Source organism: Pelodiscus sinensis, chromosome 11 (genome assembly GCF_052426305.1).
Source record: "Pelodiscus sinensis isolate ZL-2025 chromosome 11, ASM5242630v1, whole genome shotgun sequence".
NCBI lineage: Eukaryota > Metazoa > Chordata > Testudines > Trionychidae > Pelodiscus > Pelodiscus sinensis.
In genome coordinates this window covers 39,831,715-39,849,680 of record NC_143062.1, presented here as the reverse complement: position 1 = coordinate 39,849,680, position 17,966 = coordinate 39,831,715, and positions in this window count along the sequence as shown.

Sequence of the window (17,966 nt, the reverse complement as noted above, 5' to 3'; positions counted from 1 at the left end):
TTCCCCATTAAAGCATAGATCTTATCCACTCTGAACAAGTGCTTTGTATTTAACAGACATCTTCACTAAATTGACTACAATAATACCTGGATCGTTTTGCAAAGACACTATAGCTAATTCACATCCTGTCCACATGTCTGAGCGGTTTAACTGTGCCTGTCATTGTGAATTGCTCTCTGTTTGCATTGAATTTCATAACATAAGAAAGTAAGAATGCCCATATTGTGTTAAGCCAGAGGTCTGTCTAGCCTAGGGATGTTTAATCGAAATTTAACAACTAATTGAGTAGTCGATGGAATTTCTATTGACCACTCAATTAGTCGATGGAGGGGGGCACTCAGAATCCCTGCTGAGCCTATGCCTTTGAAATGTAGCAAGAGCCGCGGGTGGCTCTTGCAACGTTTTAAAGGCAGTGGCGCAGCAATCGGGACCCGACTGGTTCAGTCTCCTCTCATGACGGGTTCCTCGCTGAGCCTCTGCCTCCCCTGTCTGTCCTTCTCTGCCCCGCACAATGCTTTGATGGTTCCCCCCAGCACCGGCTCCTGTGTGCCCCCCATTGCTGCCTCTGATATAGAGGCAGCAAAGTGGGGGAGGGGAATACGAGTAGTCAACTTGACTACTCTTTTACATCCCTATTCTAGCCCAATATCCTTTCTTCAGACAGTGGCCAATGACAAGTGCTCCAGAGGGAATGAACAGAACAAGTAATCATCATATGATCCACCCCATCACCCATTCTCAGCTTCTGACAAATAGAGGCTATGGACATCATTCCTGCCCACCCTGGCTAATAGCCATTGATGGACCTAATCGCCATGAATTTTCTAGCTTTTTTTTGATTCCTGTTATAGTGTTGGCCTTCACAACATCTTCTGGCATGGAATTCCACAGGTTGACTACACTTTTAGTGAAGAAGTATTTCCTTTTGTTTGTTTTAAACCTGCTACATATTAACTTCAATTGGTGCCCCCCTAGTTCTGGTGTCCTAGGAATGAGTAAATAACTCTTCTTTATTCACTTTCTCCTCAACACGCATGATTTTCTGGACCTCTATCATAGCCTCCCTTACTTGTCTCTTTTCCAAGCTAAAAAGTCCCAGTCTTATTAATCTCTCCTTATATGGCAGTCAATGTATACCCTTAATCATTTTTGTTTTCCTTTTCTGAATTTTTTCCAATGCCAAAATATCCTCTTTGAGATGAAGCAATCACGTCATCATGCAATATTCAAGATGTGGATGTACCATGGATTTTTATAGAGGCAGTAAGATATTTTCTGTCCCTTTCTTAATTATTCTTAATTTTCAGGTTCCTTTTTTGACTGTCACTGCACATTGAGTGGATAGTTTCAGAGAATTATCCACAATGACTCCAAGACCCCTTTCTCCAGATAATTTATGGATATGTTGAATAGGATTGGTCCCAGTACAGATCCCTGGTAGGGATACTACTAGTTACCTCTCTCCATTTTGAAAACTGACTTACCTTTCCTATCCTTTGTTTCCTGTCTTTTAACTGGTTATCAATCCATGAGAGGACCTTCCCTCTTATCCATGACAATTTACTTTGCTTAAAAGCCTTTGGTTAGGCACCTTGTAAAATGCTTTCTGGAAATCTAAGTATGCTATATCCCCTTGTCCACATGCTTGTTGACCCCTCCAAAGAATTCTACAACTTGGCATGTCATATCACACCACAATCTTCTACTATTACTGACATATCATGGAATAAAGTGAAAGAAAAACAAAAGCAAGTTTTGAAAAAAAGTTTTGAAATGAAATGTTAATGATTTTCATCAAACAGCTGAAGACTTTCAAGTTTTGATAGGCCTTTCTGGAGATTCTTCTGGTTATGAGAATCCCTTCTAGTGTCACTGGTAGGTTGTGATCATTTTCATAGCAGTACCGCTACTTTATGCTTAGTTTCTCACAGAGAGCAGCCCAATGCAAAGCTACAGATCCAAATATTACTGAACTTTGGAAGGTTTAGATCCAAACTGAAGGAAAGTGTCATGGATACATTCTGGGCATCATTCTGATCATATTTTTACTGGTGTAACTCTGCTGCGGTCGAGGAGAAACAACAGTGAGTTTTGAATTAAGCCTGGATCCAAACAGCTGAAGTTTTTGTTGGGGATTAAACATCTTGATCCAAAGTTAGTGGCTTGAATCCATCTTTAAATTACCATAAGCCTCAACCTACATCTGGTGCCAGCAAGAACAATCTGTTAAACTAATGCAATTTAATTAATCAAGTTAGATTTTTCCCCTCTACACTTACTTCACCTCTATATCAACATGTGCATTAATCCTACAGAACAGTATTGCATTCAATTGAACTCTGAAAGAATTCAACATGATTAATGTGTTTACAGCACAAAATTCAACCAATGCAAATTTGAGTCACAAGACGCAGAGGAAAAAGTTTGCAACAAATGGTAAATATATTGCAGCAAATATTGAAGTATATGACACAAGGGGGCGAGTGACAAACCTTCCAGGCGTGTGTATGTTGGCAGCCATCTTGACTGACATGGCTATGGCTAGGGATCTCAAAGGCTGAATATTGAAGTTTTTCCTGCTTGAGGTAAAGACTAGACTCAGTAGCTGGCAGTTGTAACAGACTCATTCTCTCTCGATCAGGCACAGAGGATAGCACGTGCTAACCAGTGGGTTACACATACTCTTTATTTCCCAGGCAAGCCTGATCTTTTTCTGTACTAACATTTTTTTATATATGTATAAAGTGGGTGGGATTGGGTCACCCTATCCTATAGCAATGCCACATCACAAGCCTCAGAAACAGGACTCCCTGGCTTTGTCCTTCCTTGCAACTAGCAGGCATTGTGCTGTAAAATTCATGGATCCTGGCAGCCTCACAGAAAGAGACACAGGATTTCCATATTAAGAACAATCTATATCCATTCCAGGCCTGTCCAGGGCTCTCTTTAGCTCCCAGAGAGGCATAGATTCTTGACTGTAAAGGTTCTGGGCAAAGGGAGGAATGTATACAAGGGTGGCTATTCCTAACAGTCCAAGAAGGTGATGGGAGACCTTTGCAGAAATCAATCTAATTGGAATCTGTTTCAACAAATAAAAACTTTCCATCAGGAAATGCCATAATGTGGTATGTCATATTATACACGTCTGCTATTATGGACATATGAAATAAAGTGAAATAAAATAAAAAGAAAAGCAAGTTTTGAAAAAAAAGTTATGAATGAAATTTTAATGTTTTTCAACACAGAGTTTCCTATGAGGATTCTCTTTTGCCGCAGCATTTAATTTCATTGGAAAATTCCTTTTTTTTCCTTTTTTGGTCATGATTCAAAATGAAAAAGTTGCAATTTCCTACAAACATGATCATTCCGGTTTTTGACCAGCTCTGAGTATGCCCTGCCCTATATACACCACTGGTGTGACCACAGACCTGGCCCAGGCATCTGGCAGGTCAAAGGGCAGTCCTGATGGGTGCTTAGCATTGACACAAGGATCCAATCACCAGGAGATCCAGCCTGAAGCGAAGACTGATGAGAGTGCTGGTAGGGTCAGGTGAGGCAATGAAGTCACGACTGGTGGGGTGGCAAGGCAGGGTCCAGGCAGCAACCAGACAGCAATGATTTGTTGCTCAGACAAGGCCAAACCCCCCACCCTGCCCAAATCCAGAAAGTGTCCATTAGGTCATCAGCCAGTTAAGGAGCAGGCCACAGAACCCTGAAAACTAGCCCACCTGTGTCTGTGAATTCAATTGCAATCTAATGCAATGTTCTCTGCTACTGCCTGAGAAGTCAGTGGCTGTGGGTTCAATCCCAGACTCCTGAAAGACAAGATCATCAGTGAGTCTAATGTTGCCAGACTCACTGGGCTAGAATTCTCAGCACAGTGATATTTATCATCCTCACTACCACTGTGCCTACGACCCCATTGTCCTCGGGACTGTACAAAACATCCCTGTCCAAACTGTTTACGATCATACTTGTGCCACCTTGATTTTACAATAAGTAGCTTTGTCCAGCACAAAGGATCCCAGGTGGCTTCATAATCGGAGGATTCACTTCACCTACCACAGTACTTGTACGTGCTTCATCTGCATAGCCAGATGCCTTAGGAAGGTGATCTACAGTTCCACATTTGCTAGTGTACTTGCTCTCCTTAGTTACTGCACTGTCAGACACAGCCAAAAGATTTAGAAAATATATAATTTAGTGCTTGCAAACAAATGTCTTCTCCATGGTTTCAAGATCTGGGTAATATTTTTTAATTCTACATCTCAGTGGTAGGTTGAAGACGAGAATTAATCATGTCAAGGATACCAGATGCCTGTGTTTTACAGCTATCTCTGCGGTGGCACAAAGAACTGTGAAACTGCTGTGCAGGGTCAGACCACGCCGGCTTTAGAAATGTACCTCTTTAACAGTGGTATTAATATGTACAAAGAGGATTCCCCCTACCAGTGTTTCTAGTAAGCTGAGCACTTGTGGAGTCACTCAGGAGACATTTAAATGTGGCCCACCTGCTTAGCAGAGAGTCCACCTAGGTTTTTTTTGTTTCGACTGGTGGTGCACATTCACTCGTGCCTTGGTGCACACAAAACTTTAGTCCACACACAGAGGGAAAAGATTTGAGGGAACATTGGCCTCCACCATGGTGTGCTCTCTCAGGAGGATATTACTCCAGGGAAATTAATAGATTCAACAAAGCAGAAACTGGCTCTGGGTGTGCAAGAGATTAGTGAAAAAGAATCAAAGTATGGTAGATGAAGGAATTACTACACACAGACACACACAAAGTCATGAGTAAGCAACACATGGGAGGAGTAATCCCCAAACTCTGACACATGTACTTGCACTAACTCTGATTGAGCTAGTTCACTAAAAGCAGCAGCGTGACCCAGGGGCAGATGAGAGTTTGCGGGGCCCAGGGCGCTGGGCCTATTGAAGTGCGGGGCCCAGAGCAGCGCAATTTCGCGCATGTGCCACGGCCACAGCCGACAGGTAGTAGCGCGTGCGTGGGGTCTATTGAAGTGCGGGGCCCAGGGCAGCCGCCCCGCTCGCCCTATATACACCACTGGTGTGACCACAGTGACTTGGCTAGTGACCTGAACACAATCCCAGCTGAGATCCTAGGTTTGCACTTGACTGGCCAGCCCTAGTCACTGTGGCCACACTGCTATTTTTAGATCAGAACTAGCGTGTACGTGTTTACTGCTGCTGTATGTTTGCCCCCCAGGCTTACCTGAGATGCAGTCTGTCCCAGGTCTGTGAGGACAGCAGCACAGAGGGGCCACAACTGCTTTTGCCAAACAGGGGGATGAGAAGCAGTTGGGAATCACTGCCCCCAATCCATATGGGCAATGGATCTGCAGAGTGAATAGATCTACTGCTCATGTCCCTTGCCTACTACTATGGAACTGAGATGTTGAGGACCTTTGTATGGTCACATGGTGGATTCCCTGCTGCCCAGCCACCTGTACAATAGTGTGGTGTTTTGTTAAACTTAGGGCTGACCACATCTGAGGAAAAGGGTTAAAATTTGTCCCATTACATTTCTGATCTTAGCTCCTGAAAAATTCTGATTAGGTTCTGCAGGCTCACATTGTTCGTTCATATCCTCCTTCTCTCCCCTCGCTTCCATTATGAATCCTGTCCCCCCAATTCTGCCGTCAGATCTTCTCTTCTTACAGTCAAGCCAACAGGAGGGGGACAAAGGCTGCAGATTCCTCTATTGCACTGTGAAAACGATTCCCATCTACAGCACAGTTCCACTGGAAAGTTTAGTCTATTTTATTCTATTAATAGAAAGCTGGAAAAAAGAGGGGACTTATTGCTGGTAGACAAATGACTTTTACTTTCTCAAGCCTGTGTCATTTGCCCAGAAGATCACCAAAGCTCATTGTTAGCACAGAGAGACCTCAGCATGATTCATCAGGCAGGCATTTACATAATCAGTGCCAGAAATATCAAATAGAAATGCTAATTAAAATTCCCCTTGGATAGGCAGATATCACCCGCCTGTGCTGCTTAAAGTCCTGCGTGCATTATCATTGTTTGATACATTCGGGTTTGGTCACGGTTGGGGCAAAGGTGATGTAATGAAAAAAAATGAAAAGGAGAGATAAGAAGAGAGCAACGGAAGCAGAAAACAGAACGTACAAAAGCTTTTCCTTCATTCTGGTTGCAGAAAGAAGCCAGAGGCAAGACATATACCAGAGAAGTAGCAAACAACACCTCCTCCCACTCACAGCTTTGCAAACCACCTGCCTGGTGCTTCACTAGAATGTTCCCAAGCAGGTCTTGTCTTCTCCCAAGTAGTTACTGGTCTGCCACCTGTGTAGCTGCCTGGGTGCGGACCCCTACGCACAGGCAAAGCCTAGCAAGCATCTATACCAATTGGGTTAGTTGAGATTTACCCCAATAATAAAGAAGCATAAACACTAATAAGCATATTTGGTGCAAAACCCCTACAAAGCCAGCAGCTGAACTAGGGACACTCTTGAATGAGAACAAAGCCAGATTCACAGACTACACAGTACCAGTTTCTGCTGCCTTTCCTCATGTAATTCTCTCTCATGCGGACTTGGCAACAAGAAAGTCCTGGTTCAATGTCTAGGGTTTCTCTCAGCAATACAAAACAGGAACAGTTTGAGCCGCCCACCCCAGTCCTGGAAAATGTAACTACAAGGGTGCCTCTCTGGGGCAGTATTTCCCCTCTTGTGAGCATTTGGGGTATGTCTAGACTACATGGCTCCGTGGAGGGAGCCATGTAGTCTAGACATACTGTTGTATCACGCAAGCAAGGTAGTAAACTTCAACAGGCCTTTATTTAACAAAGGTGAAACCTCTTAAAGCTACTGCTGCTCCCCTCTGTAGCTCTCACTCAGGCCTGGCCCATCTCCTCCCCCCTCCTTCCTGTTTCCTGTGCTTCCAGATTCCCAACAGCCAGTGCTCCCAGTTCTAATAATTACAAGTAGCATCTATAACACCACACATACCCTTGGTTTGCAGAGAACAGGAGCGAACTTTTCATAACAGGAAAGGGAACCAATCATCAGTTTGGGAAAACACCACAGCCATATTCAAAGGCATGCAGCCATAAGCTAAAACTATGCCCCACAGAGCACTGGGCAGCATCCCTTGCCTCAGTTTCCCGCCTTGCAGTGAGGAAGTCTAACCAACCAGAGTGCAGAAGTGCATTCGCAGGAGTGCACCTCTGTCCCAGCAAGGAGGAGGCGTTGAGCAATGTCTTTGTGATTGCTCTGCATTTCTGCCACTGGTCACATGTTGCGGCTGCCGCAGGCCCACTAGCGAGGAGGGGGGACAAAGGGAGCAATTGCCCAGGGGTCAGTGATTGAGCTTAAAAGTGCTTGGGACTCCCAGCTGCCATCAACACTATTACAGCAGTGGCAGTGTCTGGAGCCCCTGGCCCGAGCACTGTGCCATGTGTCCAGCTGGCTCTGAGGGCTGGGGGGGAGGGGCTCTGGGTTGGGGGGTGGCAGAGTGCTCCGGGTGGCATGGAGGGCTGGTTGCCCTGGGTCCACCTCTTCCACTTGAGATCCCACCCTTTCCAGGAGCACAGCACCAGCACCATCTTATCCAGGGGTCCACGAAGGTTGTCAGAGCCCCAGCGTTTCTGTGACACCAGGTTCTAAGGTTTCACCATTTAACCCAGGTCTTTAGTGATTTCAGCTCTCAGTGATTTCTCTGGGAACCAAGAAACCTCACTCCCAGAACAGCCTCCCTTGCCTTTCCCTTCATCACGGTCTCCACACCAGCTGCAAGGGACAGCCCTTAAAGCTACTTGTCAGTGATTCAGCGCCAACAATCACTGATGAGAAACTACAGACAGAACTGAGAGTCAGTTAGCTCTGCCTGTAAACACTGGAAAAGAGAAGGTCCAATAGCATTTAGGATGCTTTGGGCAGGGTATGAGTGCTACACATGTGCTCATTCACTGGGGGTTGGCATCCCTACCCCCCCCTGTTTAGCAAGTAAGGTTCAATTTGGGTGATTCCCTATATTAGGCCAGTACAGGTCTGCAACCCATTAATCCGAAAAAAAAAAAAAGATAACATTTCCTCACCCTGCACAAAATACTAGAGTAACTCAGCACCAACTAGCCAAAAGAGTTCATTGGCCAAACAGCTCAATCATACTGCATAGTTAGACTGAGTAGAAGTGTCTCTGCAAACATGGTGGCTGTGTCTACATTGGCACCCTTTTCCGGAAAAGGGATGCTAATGAGACAAGTCAGAATTGCAAATCCGCGGTGGATTTAAATATCCCCCGTGGAATTTGCATGAACATGGCTGCCGCTTTTTTCCGGCTCGGGGTTATGCCGGAGAAAAGCGCCAGTCTAGATGCGATCTTTCGGAAAATAAAGCCTTTTCCGGAAGATCTCTTATTCCTACTTTCAAGGAAACAAACTAATTGTATACCTTTCAAGTAGGAATAAGAGATCTTCCGGAAAAGGCTTTATTTTCCGAAAGATCGCATCTAGACTGGCGCTTTTCTCCGGCATAACCCCGAGCCGGAAAAAAGCGGCAGTCATGTTCATGCAAATGCCGCGGGGGATATTTAAATCCCCCGCGGATTTGCAATTCCGACTTGTCTCATTAGCATCCCTTTTCCGGAAAAGGGTGCCAATGTAGACGTAGCCACTGTTCCTGAAGTTTTTCCTGCTGCTCATCACTATATGTCAGGGGAGGGTTCATTCAGGCCCTGTTGCCTATGTTTGCACCGGCAGAATCGGGGGCCAAAGAAAGCAAATTTTGCAGAATTTGTGAATTGGTGGAAAATCAAACCATACCCACACAGTAAAGGAAGAGCCTGAAGCATGGGTGTGGTGTAAGGCCTGTGACCTAAACCCAAGTAAGCACGAGTTATACTAATAGAACAGGCCAGCCCTATCAAAAGCAGATGTTTGCCTGCAAGTCAGTGTCCGGGACAGGAACACGGCATTAGTATCACGGAACACACAAATACATTCCACCAGGACAATACAAGGACACCCCCAAACTATCATGGGCAGATGACGATTTTGCGGGACCCAGGGCAGCACAATTTTGCGGGCCCCCCCCTTTGACACGGTGCATGCACGGGGCTTCTTGAAGCGCGGGGGCCGGGGCGGCTGCCCCGCTCGCCCTGCCCTATATCTGCCCCTGATCATGGGCATCTGGTATGCTAGGCAGGGGAAGGCATAGCCTTCCCAAACCACCAGGCATGGCCCCACACACACTCCACCCCCAGAATGCCTGCTCTGATGCTCCGGTGCCAGGGAAGTTCAGGCCGAGTGGCCTCCTCCCTCCCTGGTAGCAGAGTGGGTCGGGCTGTAGGTGGGGCTAGGGGCAAAACCTACCCCATGGTAAAATGGTTTGATGAAAGTGATGGTGCTGTTCATCTGAAACATCAGGAGTGAAACTACAATAACAAGTGGTGAACAGAAAGGCTTTTGGCTGAAATATCAGGAGGCAAGTACCAGGGAACATCAAAAACAAATCCTGAAACGTGTAAGATGATACATAAGGGGTGTATCCCAGATTGATGGTATGAAGCTATAAATGTTGGGATACCTCGACTTCACTCTTTGTCCAGCCAAGGGAGCAGTGGAAAATCCCACCACTGACTCAGCTGGGTCCATTGTAATGGGTATACACACGTTAGTGTACCTGTAACCATAAAGTCAGGTCGCTCGGACCGTGTTTCATTGATAATAACCCAGGCCTGGGCACCTTTGTAATTTATCTGATTCCGTGGCTCTGGGGGGTTCCCTCAAAGTTTGCTATGCTGGCCATCTGGGCAGAGCCAGGGCAAGATACGAAGAGGCACATGCCCACAGCCAAACCTGTAGCAACATCTGTCAGCACACCACGTCGGTGACATCTGACCACAGCTTCAGCTTACTGCTGATTCCTGCCATGGGGTCAAATTCTGATCTCAAACTAATTGTGTACCCATTTCACAGCTGTGGCACCTGATTTACGCTAGTGCAAGTCAGATCTGATTCCAACCCTTGTGGCATGATTCAGGCTGCTTTATTCCCCGTGCAATCATTTACACCTGTGCAGAGGGAGCTGACACTACATCCAGCCCTCCACCTCCCATTAGAATTGGGACATTTTACATCCACTTTATTCAGGTTTAAGTGACAACCCAGTGCTCAGGGCCGTGGAAAGTCAAGACCCACATCTGCTTTTCTCTGCCGGGGAGGAGACCGGCGTAGAACACCACCCAAGTGATTCTCACAGAGGACACTGCCAACTGCATGTCAGAGCTGATTAGGGAAAAAGGAGAAGAACCTGCCTCTGGGGACCGCAGAGGCAGTTAGGGGTTAGGCACTAGCTGAACAGTTTCACCACACTAGTCAGGCTGAGCCTATTCCATATCTAAATCACAGCTCTGCTTCTCTGCCCACTAAGTTACAAAACAAGTTGTTGCTCTAAGAAAAAAAAAAAACTTTTTTTTTTAGTTAAATCAAGGGTAGGGAACCTGAGTTCCAAGAGCAGGATGTAGCCCCTGGATGCTTTTTATTTGTGCATGTGCAGGCATGACTACTCGCCGCTCCCACTGGCCACGGATCAGCATTTCTGACCAATGGGGACTGCAAGCAGCCAAACCTGCAAACACACAGGTAAATAAAGCATCCAGCGGCCCACTAGGGGCTAACCCTAATGAACTGCATCTGGCCTGAGGTCCGCATGTTGCCCAACCCTGAGTCCTAACCTCTCTCAGTTCCCATCTACACAATGAAGATACTGGCACTTCCTGGTGAAATTCACCAAGCCATTTTGGGTGGGGGAGGGAGGAAAGGGGGAGGGCAGTAAGGAAGAGAGAAACAACCATCAAGAAACCAAAATTCTGAAACAAATGTATTTAAAAAGTTAAAAACTTAAAAACAAATCATTTTGTCCACCTCAGAATGATTTGTTTTTAGTTTTTCAGTTCAGCCAGTGAACAAAATATCAGTTTCTTGGCAAGCTCTGTTAATGGAACTACTGGCTTCAGATATCACCGCTGCCATTTCACTGCTTTGTTCATTTCTGTTTCCATGCTGCTGCAGAGCAAAGAGCTCTGGATGTTCCTCTCGTCCCCCAGTTCTCCCTGGGCACTGTGTGCCACAATTTGCCAAGTTCCTAAATTTCATATCTGCAGGGAACTGCTGAGGATTCTGCAGAAGTTCATGATTTTATAAATTACGTACAAATTATTCATTAGACATACAGATACAGTCACACTTGTATTACACCCTGTAGAAGTGTTAATTCACTGCAGGCACCCCTGTATCGCTACAGCAGACTCTTTGATTTTCTTGCTAATAGCTGCTGTAGCCCTGTGGTGACCCCTTGTCATGATTCATCCTTCTGACCAGGTTACACATTGTCTGCCTAGGGTTACCAGATGTCCAGTTTTTAACTGGACAGTCCAGTATTTGAGTTTTCTGTTCAGGAAACAAATGAGAAAATATAAATGTCCAGTATTTTCTAAATGAGATGTAGTGTAGATTGTGATGTAATGTCAAGTATGTCCGGTATTTTTGTTGAAACCATCTGGCAACTCTATGTCTGCCCCTTTTGGAGTAGGCCAAGAATCCAACTAAGCATAGCCAGAAAGTGACTCCTGGCTTCGAAGACTTCTTTTAGCTAGATTCCTTACAACAGGGCTAGGCTCTTCACCTTATGTCTCACCGAAAGGTTGGTGGGGAAACCAAGGCCCTCCCTCTCCACCAGATTACAATCCAGAACCCCGTGGTTAGCAACACGGATAGGCACCCCTACGGTGCTTCCCCGAATTACCTCCTGTTAGGACCCTTCCACAATAGGGCAAAAGTGAAAATGATCAACCAAAAGGGAGTCACAAACCTTCTTAAGGTCCAAAGCTCTTTTCTCCTCAGTAGGTTTAGTAGTCTCAATAACCATAATCCGCATGTGCCACAGTGCTCCTTCCAAGGAGCTAAGAGTGCAAACCTATTGAACGACCGAATTGATCTGTTCCTTTTGTACCATCCTCCTCCTGCCCATACATGGTTTGCAGCTGTGGCAGGGAAAGGCTGCAGGGATGAAAGTAGCTCTTTAACCTCTTCCTTTCTGGTTCAGGGACCGTACACCCTGTCACACAATATAACTATTGATACAGGTGCACTCCTCTGTGTACTGTGCATGCTGTCAAAAGGTATGTCTACACTCCAGAGGTTTTTTTTCGGAAAACTTCAGTTACATACACACTGCAATCACGTTCTTTCGAAAAAAAATATCAAAAGAAGGGAGGGTTTTTCCAACACTGTTAAACCTCTTTCTAGGAGAGAGAAGCCTTTTTTCGAAACAGCTCTTTCAGAAAAAGGAATTTGTGGACGGGGAAGAGGGAGTTCTTTTGCAAGAAGAGGAAAGAGGAAAAAGCACCCTGGTAGCCATTCCGTCCATAGTAATCACAGCTTAAAGTCAGTGTGGAGGCTATCTGTTGAAAAAGCAGATCACTTTTTCGATGTGCTTTCACAGTGTGGATGCTCTCTTTCAGGAGGAGGTTTTTCAGAAGACCTCTTCCGGAAAAGCTTCTTCCAAAGGAAGCCTGCAGTCTAGACATAGCCAAAATGAGGTGAGACATATACTTCATGCAATTCTGTATACCTCACATTGTAGCATTTGAACTCTTATAACCTTTGCAGCACATTGCATTTCTACTTTTAAAATTCTGACGCTACTACAATGAAATGGCTTTTATCAGAAAAAAAAATAAATAAAAAACCAGTTTCCCTTTGAACGCAGGATCAATCTCTTGTTCTCCCTTTGTGCAATTTTGCCTTGGTCTTTCTCCTAGCGATCATTTCATTTCAGAAGAGTTTTTTCTCCCGTCAAAGGGCTTTGGAGATCTCTTTATAAAAGCACCAAAAGAGAAAGCTCTTCTTGATGAAGAGCTCTGCGCAGATACAAAATTTGTATCTACATCCTTCTCTGTATCCGCAAAAATGAGCTGACATCCTCAGCTGCAGATACCCATGGATATAAAGCAGATATCCACAAATGTGCAGGGTTCTAGATACAAAATATGTATCCACATCTGCATCCATATCTGCCAAAATGAGCTATGGATATCCGCATCCACATCTGCGGGTGAGGATACCTGCGGATATAGAGCAGATATCTGTGGATTTGCCAGGCTTTACTCATATAGATAGCAGAGTCCAGAACCAATCATGCTATTTATCCAAAAGGAATAAGCTTGTACTAGAGAGATGAAAGCAGCCCCACTCCATCAGATGAGCCCACAGATCTCCCCTGGGAGATGACAGACCCTTATTCAAAGGCAGAGGTGGGGAGGGGGGAATTAAACACATCCCAGGAGAGTGCACTAACCAATGGGCTAAAAGATGTAGGGTGAGTACCAGCAGCACCTTATCTTCTGGACATTTTGTGTGGAGCGAGGCAGACACCCGAGGCACCTGAGCTATCTTCTCCAGAAGAGGGGTGTCCCATTTGTGGATCACTAAGCAGAGACTGGCCCCTATCTCCATCAGAGCAGTGATGTTTAGGACACATTCCTATTCTTGGTATTTCCCATTGGCCAGGGTAGGTGGCGCTGCACCTAGCGTGATGGATTTTATGGCTCACATTCACTGTGTAGGGAGCCGAGGTAGCTAACACACACTATGTAGTCTGAGGTCTTGTTTCCTTTCATTAAAATTTGCAAAGCTCAGCATCACTGCGCTTTCTGGACTCAGACTCCTGTTTCTGTGATGGCAGGGGAGCTGGACGGTTGCCCTAGGTGCCAGTTTCCAGGGGGCACCATCCTACAGTGGCATGCAATTGACTAGCCCCTTTTTTTGCTCTCCCAGAGGACATGCTGAAAACAACACTGTCCATGACAGTCACTCTTGATGATGACACAGGTTGAACCTCTCCATTCTAGCACCCTCAGGACCTGATACATGCCAAATCAGAGAATTGGCTGGAACATGGGAGGGTAATACAGAGTGCCAGGGGATCTCCATAGGTCTGGGAAGCACGGATGCAGGGGTGTTGCAGCACCCTCTGGCTGCCACCCAGGATCCTGGCTGCCAGTTCCCCACCCAGAGCTCCAATGCCAGCCCCAGGATCCAGGCCACTAGCCCCTCATTCAGGGTATGTTTACACTACAGAGTTTTTTTGGAAAAACGGCTGTTTTTCTGGAAAAAAACTTCAGTTACATCCACACTGCAATCACGTTATTCTGAAAGGAAATCAAAAGAACAGAGGGGGTTTTCTGACATTGTAGAAAGAGGATTACCAAGGAAGAAGCCTTTTTACGAAAGAGCTCTTTCAGAAAAAGGTGTGTCCATTCAGTGTGGATGCTATCTTTCGAAAAAGCAGATCACTTTTTCGATGCAATTGTGTGTGGATGCTCCCTTTTGGAAGAAGTTTTTTCAGAAGATGTCTTCCAGAAAAGCTTCTTCCAAAAGAAGCCTGCAGTCTAGACATAGCCTCAGGGTCCCAGCTGCTGGCCCCTTTCTGGGTCCCTGCCTGGGGCAATGAGGGGGATGGACAGAACCCGCCTTAGCCCTCTTCCCCAGACTATATCCCATCCCTGCTCCTTCTCCTCCCTCCCAGAACTTGAATGCTGCCAACAGCTGATTCATAGCAATCCAGAAGTGCTGAGAGGGAGAGGGAGCAGTAACAGAGTGGGGGCTGCTGACATGTGAGAGGGGTGAGCTTGGTGCCACTGGGTTGTCTGCACCCACTCATTTTCCCCCCATGAGTGTTCCAGCTCTGGATTCAGACCCCCGTGACTGTGGTTCAGCCTGTGGTAGCATTAGGCTCCTTATGAAGCTGGCTCCTTGATGTTCTCATAAGTCCCATTTGTTCCAATGGATCTTACAAACCTCTTTTACAGTCACGCATGGCCTGGTTTCCAGAGACACTAAAAGTGTGCATATCCCATTGACAGCAGTGAGCACTCGCGGTGCTCAACATCTTTACGAATCAGAGAACACCAATCATTTCACTGATGTCTTTGATTTGAGGGAATGAAGATAAATCTCTTTTGCAATTCTCAGTGATGTTTGGAATCTTGGCTGTAGTTCTCTGCAAGACAGAGACATATTTTTTACTAAAATGGTACCCTTGTAGTTACACTACAAATAGTGATGGGGTCAACTGTTCTGGTACTCAGGAGATATAAGTGGCCCATTTAAACATTTACTGAAGGATAATCTTCCTGTTCTTAGAAGTAGTGAGGTAGGTCAGTTAGCAAGGTCATTAGAAAAGGCAAAATCAAGTGATATCAATTATTATATGTACAGTGCCACAGATTGGGATGGTGCTCTATATACAAATACAAGGCTTCAAGGAACTGCACTAAGTTTTAGATTTGCATTCAGGGGAGATTCGCCTCCCAAAGTTCCAGCTTTTATTTCTTATAGTCTGTGTTTGCTTCAGCTAATTATGAGCTTGATTTTACAAACGCTTGCTCACAGGAAGAGTTTAATCATAAAAGGAATGGTCAGCACAACCAGGCCTTGAATTTGTCAATAAAAGTCCTTTGTGATCCTAAAAGAACTTAATTTGGCACGAGGGGTGTGTCTACAGTGCTCCGTTACCTCAAAATCAGCTACGCAATTTGTGTACCTTATTTCGAGGTAGTTTCAAAATAGCTTTTTTCAAATTTCAGAATAAAGCACTATTCCAAAATTTTCCTTAACCCTCATGGAATGAGGTTTACAGGGACATCGGAAAAGCAAGCATATTATATTTCGAAATAACGGGCATGCTGCCAAGACATGGAATAGCTATTTTGGGATATTTCTGGTATCCTGAAATAGCTCCTCAGTGTAGCTGTAGTCTAGGTGTGAAATCCAGGCTAGCCCCATTGAAGTCAATTTTGCTATAGACTGCAACAGAAGCAGGATTTTCACCCACTGACCCATAGGCTACGTCTACACTGGCCCCTTTTCCGGAAGGGGCATGTAAATTTCACTAGTCGTCGTAGGGAAATCCGCGGGGGATTTAAATATCCCCCGCGGCATTTAAATAAAAATGTCCGCCGCTTTTTTCCGGCTTTTAAAAAAGCCGGAAAAGAGCATCTAGACTGGCCCCGATCCTCCGGAAAAAGTGCCCTTTTCCGGAGGGTCTTATTCCTATTCTTCCGGAGGATCGGGGCCAATCTAGACGCTCTTTTCCGGCTTTTTTAAAAGCCGGAAAAAAGCGGCGGATATTTTTATTTAAATGCCGCGGGGGATATTTAAATCCCCCGCGGATTTCCCTACGACGACTAGTGAAATTTACATGCCCCTTCCGGAAAAGGGGCCAGTGTAGACGTAGCCATATGGTGCATAAAGTTGAATAATGCAGGACTGAGGCATAAGTGGATATTATTTAGTATTGTTCATTGAGTTCTAGAGATATCGCTGAACTGTATTGCAGGGGTTGGGAACCTACTGGCTTGCCCGGCCCCCGAGGTTCAGTGTTTCCCCTCCTCCAGCACTGGGGAGCCTGCACTGGTGTTCCAACCCCTCCCCCCCACCATGGGGCTGGAGCACACAATCGACTAGCCTGGGCTCCCCTCGACTCTGCTGTGTGAGGGCAATGTGGGGAGTGGCTTTCTGTTTCTCAGTCGCCCCATGTCAGTGAGGTTTGTTTTGTTTTTTTGTTGATGGTATTTTTTGCTTCTCACTTGTGTGCAGCCCCCGACTGATTTTACTGTGGGTCAGCCATCCCTGACCCAAAAAAGGTTCCCCTCCCCTGCTGCATAGCAACATGTATAGCCAACTTTGAAGGCAACCATTCTTGGTAAGCGCTGAACCTTTCCGGTGAGACGTACAATAGTTTTTCGGGTGTACGTTCAAGGATATGCTAAAGGTCTGGTGCGGTTTTTACCTTTGCTTCACTGATATAGCTCTTTGAGCAGCCAAAAACAACTGTAGTTTAGCTCCTATACAATGTCCAGTCATGCATCAATCCATTTGAACAGGCCACATTCTGTTCCGGTGTAAATGCGCAGGAGCCCATGAACTCCATAGAGCCACATACACTGACAGCAGGGAATTCGGTGATTTAACCAAGGAGTGCTGACAAAATGTCAGGCATAATAACATGTGGGAGGTGAAGACAGCCCAGATGCAGAGCATTATTTGTCAGGTTCATTAATAATCAAATTATGACATGCTTTGCTTGGAGACCGGTGAACACTTGGCAACCCCGGGATGTGTTATGGAAAAAGATGGGACCTTTCACAGTTCTAACCCTTGGGAAGTAGTGCTGTCAATCCCATCAAGATCTAGACAATTAAACCAAGTTGCTGGGACTTTTCATACTATTACTGAGTCAGGACTCAGATGTTTTACACTGTTTGCAAGCTTTGGAGTAGAAATATCCACCTCTAGAATACAAATTTAGAGTTGAGGTGTATGAAGTGGAAAATTGATCATTAAAATGTTTTGTATGGCAAGTAAGGAAAGAGGGAACCAGAAATGTCCCCCCTAAATAAAGGGTCGGGGAAGGGCCCAATATTCCTCTGTTATTAATGAAATTCTACTAATTTTTATGACTCCCTCTGTACACCAGACCAGTCTGCTGGTGAATGAGAACACAGAAGGTATTTATGAGGAGGGGGAAATGAATAGCTTGTCAGATACTGACAAAGTTTCCCTGGAGAAGAAAATAACTCCTTAAGAAATATAGTGGGTGTAAAATTTAATAAAGGCTGGCCCTGATAGATACCCTTTGGAATTCTGAAAGACCTTTCATGTGCATTTTATCCCCACTGCTGTCAGAGAGCATCTATGAAGTTTTAATATCTGAAGATATTCTTGCCAGTCATTAAAATATAATTATTTCCCACCTTGACCTAAAAAGAGGGGAAGCTAGCACCTAATTCCTTGGTTGTTACACAGAAACTATTTGATGCAAACAGTATAATTCTGGCTAAAATATTAGGAATCCAGCAAATTCTCCAGGTTTCAGTGATCAAAGTATTTAGTATTGTGTATGTATTAAGTAGAGTTTGCT